We start from the raw sequence: 6,276 nt of genomic DNA, 5'->3' as shown, positions 1-6,276 counted from the left end.
CCTCCCTCGTAGCGCCCTCCTCCCGGCGGCGGTGCTGCTCGACGGGCGGCAGTGTGGCTCGGCAGCGGGATCCGCGGGCCTACCATAAAAATATTGTGAATTTGTAGTTCATGCCGTTAGGATAAAAAAACAATGCATTTTTTTTACTTCCACTACTAGGAAAAGGGCTATAGACACTAATGGCACACCTGTCATGTGGTGCGCCACTACTATATAGCAGTGGCGCACCATGTGCAGGTGCGTCATCAGTGTGGAAGACACTAATGGCGCACCAGGCACATGGTGCGCCACTAGTAACATTTTTTTTATTTTTCCAAACATACTAATGGCGCATCATGGCACGATGCGCCATTACTGTTGTTTTTTTAATTCTTTTTTTTTGCAAAACTACTAATGGAGCACCGTAGCATAGTGCGCCATTACTATTTTAAATAAATTTGATTATATTTTCAAAAAACAAATTTGATTATATTTTCAAATAAAAAATTTGATGATATTTTTTTATATTCATAAATATCTTCAAATAACAAATCTGATGATATTTAAAAAAATTATTACTGTTTTTATAAAAATTTATTACTGTTTCATATTCATATTCATTTTCTAAAAATATATTAGATGCAACAAAGTAATAATAAAAAAACTCTTACTTATGGCGCACGGCTAGCTGGTGCGCCATTGCTATGAAAAAAAAACATTCTAATGGTGCACCGCCAGGGGATGCGCCATTAGTAATCTTCCCCCATCCATACACTTCGTCCCTCCCTCTCGCCAGACACTTCACCGCGCCGCCGTCACCGCTCCCTTCCTCGTCCCTCCCTCCACCGCGCCGCCGCCGCTGCTGCCCCGACCCACTGCGCCGCAGCCGCCCACGCGCCCCCGCCGCCTCCCTCTCCCCTTCCTCCCACCTCCCCCAAGCCCCGCCTCCCCCGCGAGCGCCGCCTCCCTCGCCTCCCGCCGGAGATTTGGAGCCTCGGAGCCGCCGGAGACTTGGAGCCTCGGAGCCGCCCCACGTCCACCAGGAGAGGAGGCCCCACGTCCACCAGGAGAGGAGGCCCGCGACCTCCCCGGCGTCTATCCCCGCCTCCCCCAAGCTCGCCGTCTCCGCCCTCCGTCGTCTCCGCTCCGGCCACCACCTCATCGTGGTCAAGTAACCCTCCTCCCTCTGCCTCTCTTCTCCTCTCTTCCTCCTCTCCTCCCTCCCGTCCATGCCCTCTTCTTCTCTCTTTTGCTAGGTTTAGGTCAAATCCCTCTCGAATTTAGGTCAAATTAGGTTCAATCATCCATCAAGGACGTTGGGAACACTAGGCATGCCATACACCCACTTCGTCAGAGCTATTTGTTATAATGAAAGAAAAACATATATTTAGCTCTAATGTCAGTGCTATTTAGTGGTCTAGTCTTTGGATTTTTGCATTCAAATGTTAGAGCCGGTGGTACTCAGATACCGATGCATCATGGGGTTAGAGAAGGTCCTTTTATGGGTGATGTTAGATATGTCATTTTAATACCGGTTTCAAATTTACTTCGTCTTGTTTTCCTTCATTCATTAAATTATAGGATGCTATTTGTTTGCATGACTGAATGCAGATATGAAGACTGTTGCATTGGAGGTTCATCTTGCAAACATATCAGAACTTGCAAACATTTTATTACTTGTTGCATTGGAGGTTCATCTTGTCTTGAGGCAAATAAATCAGCATTGGAGGCTCATCTTTATTACATATCAGAACTTGCAAACAAATCTGTGAAAGACTTGTAAAGTTGCTGGGTTTTGTCTCTGACCATTGTGTCGTGATGATTTTGCAGGTACCCCGAGAGGCCCTTGAGTTTGCCGGAATGTCGATTAACTTCCGTTCCGGCAAATTTGGGTACTCCATATGTCCTATTTTCAGCAAAGGTCATGCTGAAATTTTCCGTGAATTTTAGCATGACTTTGCTAAAATAGGACATATGGGGTACTTGCGACTAATGCATGGGCCGGGGTATCTTAGTACTTAGTTAAGTAGGATCAACTGCCTCTTGTGTTATACATATAGAAGTGTGATATCAACTCATAGTTATTACTAATGTCAGTTGCTCGTCATCGATAAACCCTAATTTGAAAGAGGAACCACTCATCCTAACATTGTGGATTATCTTATTGGACCCAACAGAGATGATGTAGTTTTGAATTATGAACATAGGAAATGTCGTCATCGGACGACGAAAGTCTCCCGGGGAGTGCGACTGGTGCCACGACGATCGAGGTCAGTGCGACAGATTCATTGAGCTGGACAAAGATCGACGCTTCAGCATTAAGCTCGAGGAGACCTTCGATGTTGAAACGGTACGCAACGATGACAAGTGTTTTTTTCGTAATTAAGCACGACTTCAACTATATATTTCAACGTGTACTTATCATCCTTTACAATTCGACTAGCTTATCCCATGCTATGCAAGACGCTATGTCTTGGAGAGGATGGGTTTTGAAGACCATGAAAATTATGAAACAAAGAAAATTCACCTAAGGACTCATCATGATGTGGATTTTGAAGTAAATCTTAATAATTCTGGGAGCGTAACCCATTTTGGTTGCAAAAATTGGGAAGCATTTTGCAAGATGTATGGTTTTGATGAGGGTATGCTTGTCACCATGAATCTTGGTGATCCTTGTCGTGGTTCTAAGTCTGACAGTAGAATGGGGGGTAGGTATGGAGAGGCAAGATCTTAGCTATGGAGCAGTTGTATACGCAAGGGATGTACGAGTTCAGGCCCTTCTCGGAGGAAGTAACAACCCTACGTGTCGGAGCCCGGAGGCGGTCGACTGGATTATATGCGTATGAATTACAGGGGTGCGAAACCCTTTACACTGAGGAGGGGGGTGGCTTATATAGTGTTTGCCAGACCCCTCCGGCCCTCAGTTATGCAGGGTTTAAAGTACATAAAGATGGGCGTTACTGGTAACGTCTTACATAAAGTGTCATCATGATCATAAAGGCTATTTAGTTAAAGACCGTTGGGATGCAGAGTGGCTCTTGATCTCCTGGCAGTCGAGTGAGCCTTCATGGTCGAGTGCCTTCGAGTCTGTCGAGTGGAATCCCTCTTGGTCGACTGGACGGCAGTTTCATCTGAAGATGTCCTTGGGGAGGGTACTTTGACCAGGTCCGTGAGCCTACCCTAGGTACATGACTTCATCATTAGCCCCCGAATGGATCGAGGTTTGAGTGAGGAAGGAGTTGATAATCTTTCTGACCCGTTTTTGTGTTCTGAATGCGTCTCATCTTGGACCAATAAGTCTTTGAAACAATGGCAGCAACTTTTCTTTTAGTCGCCTTGATCCATTCTTTTCTTGTGTCGAGTGAACTTTTGAACTCAGTGATCTTCCGAGCGACGGATCGCAGGAAATCTTGTCGTCTGATAGATTGATCTGCCGTTGGCGGATTTTGCGGGATCCGAATTTTGGGAAGTGCGCGAAGCGGGGCGGCCCGCTGTACTCGGACGGGATAGGGCGTGGACGCCTCGATTTCCGCGCGGCCTTTTTCGCCACGTATCGTGCGTGCGCGACTGTTTTGGGATGTGACAGGATCGCCCGGGCCTACTTGTCAGCCACTCGGAAGCGGCTTTATATAAAGCGCCGGGCGGGGGTTTTTTGAACAATGCCCTGTCATTCTTCTTCTCCGCCCTCTTCGTCTCCGCCCGCTCTGCCTGTTCTTGCCTCCGCCCACCCACTCTTCACGTGCCCCGCCGGCGACCATGGTGAAGGAGAAGACGGCGGCTTTAGAGCGCGCAAAGAAGGCGACAGCGACGGGGAAGGCGAAGGGGAGACCGTCCAGTCGGGGCGGATCTTCATCGAGGTCTCGCCTGCCGCAAGGTTGGGTCCAAGGCGATTGGATCCGCTCGACCATCATCGAGGCGGATCTCAATGATCTGGCCAACGAGGGTCTGATCCTTCACGGGTCGACCAGGCTCCCGGGGTCCAAGTGGCAACCGCAGCCGCAGGAGGGTGAGTGCGTTCTCCTAGCCACCCACGTAGATCGAGGGTTTTCTCTGCCGCCGAGTGTTTTCTTCCGAGGGTTTCTGAACTTTTTTGGGGCGCAACTCCACCATTTCACCCCCAATTCCATCGCCTATCTTGCTGCTTTCGTGTCTATGTGCGAGAACTTCCTGGGTTGTCGACCACACAGGGGTCTCTTTAAGCACATATTCACTTGTCGCTCACAGACAGTGAAAAAGGCGAGTCCTGACGATGATAGGACTAGGGTTATCCAGATGTGCGGGGGTCTAGGGATTCAGATGAGGAGTAAGAGCACTTTCCCGGCCATGACCCTTCCTGAGTCGGTTAGAGGGTGGCAGTCGACTTGGTTCTACTGCCGAGACGAGTCGATGCCAGGGCAGTCGACCGGTCTCCCTCCGTTTTCCATGGACCGAGTGAACAAATCCTCTTCTCTGAAGGTGCTCCCTGAGGAGAAACCTCAAGTTAGAATGTTGATGGAGCGTGTAGTCCAGCTTATTCGAGACGGAGTAACGGGCATGGATCTTCTAGAGGTCTTCTTGAGACGGCGTATCCAACCGCTTCAGTACCGAGGCCATCCGATGTGGCTGTACTATGGAACCGAAGACACCACTCGGGTTCATCCAGAGGCAGTCGACGACGCCACACTGGAGAGGTGGGTGGCCGCGATCACAGGGAACAAGGACAACCCGCGGGGGGCAAGGAGGATCCCACCACTCGACCATTCCTACACGCCGGACACGGTATGACCACTTATCTCCGATTGTAATCTTGCTTCCTTCATTCTGCTTTGCTGCGAATCGATCGACTGACTGACCTTTGTTTTGTTGTCTGTCAAGTTACCACTAAGTTGTACTCAATGCCTAATGGAGCGCAAACGCCGACTGAAGAGGAGGAAGGAAGTGGGGGCGAAAGCCCGGAGGAGTGGGAATCGAATGCTGACGATGATGACAATGGTGATGATTCTGGTGAGGGGGAAGAGGAGGAGGAGGAGGAGGTGGAAGTTGTACCCCCCCCCCGCTCGGAGAGACGCTCAAAGCTTGTCCATGATCCCGCGATCGAGCGCGGCAAGGGGGTTGCAACCGTCACCCAATCGACCAAACGCCCTCGGACTACTTCTCCGGCACCGACTGAGAAAGCTCTGAAGCAGTCTCGAGTGGTGCCGCCGAAGCCAGCGAAAGTCTTGCCGAAGATGAAGATGGTGATCCCCACAATCTCAGGGTAATGTTGCAACTTAAGTTTTCTTGTTCCACGATCTTGTTCTTGGTCGACCCATGAGCCAACTGATTGACTTGTGGGACTGCAGCGCTGCTACTTCTGATACCTCGGCCAGGGCCGAAGACCACGAGATGGAGGATGCTGTTACTTCAAGACCTAGTATGACTCCGGTAGTTTTGTCCTTAGTCGATTGACTTCTTGTCTCTAATTTTGATTCGTTTCTGCAGCTTCGTCTAACGTCGTTATTGACCTTCCTGATGACGATGACGAGGAGCCCCTGAGGCAGAGGAAGAGCAGGAAAGCGTCTGCTGGCAAGGCGACTCAGGACGCGCCAGCACCCGAGACGTTGATCATGGAGGGAGACAACGTCACTCGGCCTTCCGTGTCTTTTGCGGTGCCGTTGACGAGTGCTCGCCCTTCATCGTCGAGTGCGGCGCAACCTTCACTTTTCTCAACCCACCACGTCCCAGAAGACCAAGCTAGCACTGCTAAAGAAGCAATACGCCAGGCGGGGGTCATGATGGAGCAAGTGAAGGCGATCCGAGAAGCCAGCCAAGCAGCCTATGACGCCAGTTCGGCTCTCCAGAGTAATGTTCAGGTCAGTCGGTCACTGCCTGTTCTCTTAGGATATGATATCTGAAAAATCCTTCTTTCTGAAATTCCTAAAGTTCCTACGCCCACTGGGTGTGTCAATTGAAATTCCAGGTTAGTGGGGGCATGCTGAGTGCACCCACTGGGTGTAGTCCCCAAGGCTATGGTCGACTGCTGGCAGTCGACTATAGTCTTTATCTCTTAAATTTATTTTTTACTCGACTAGGTCGAATGGGTTCATAGACCGGTGGGGGCACGCTGAGTGCACCCACTGGGTGTAGTCCCCGAGACTGTGGTCGACTGCTGGCAGTTGACTATAGTCTGAAGAACACCTCTTTTTTTTCTTTTTTTTGGGTCGACTGGTCGACTCTAGCTGGTAAAACTAGTGGGGGCACGCTGAGTGCACCCACTGGGTGTAGTCCCCGAGACTATGGTCGAACGTTTGTGTTTGGCCGTAGTCTTAGAAAACGCTA

The sequence above is a fragment of the Triticum dicoccoides genome, chromosome 3B, assembly GCF_002162155.2.
Source record: "Triticum dicoccoides isolate Atlit2015 ecotype Zavitan chromosome 3B, WEW_v2.0, whole genome shotgun sequence".
In the NCBI taxonomy this organism is placed as follows: Eukaryota; Viridiplantae; Streptophyta; class Magnoliopsida; order Poales; family Poaceae; genus Triticum; species Triticum dicoccoides.
This window is presented reverse-complemented; position numbering follows the sequence as displayed.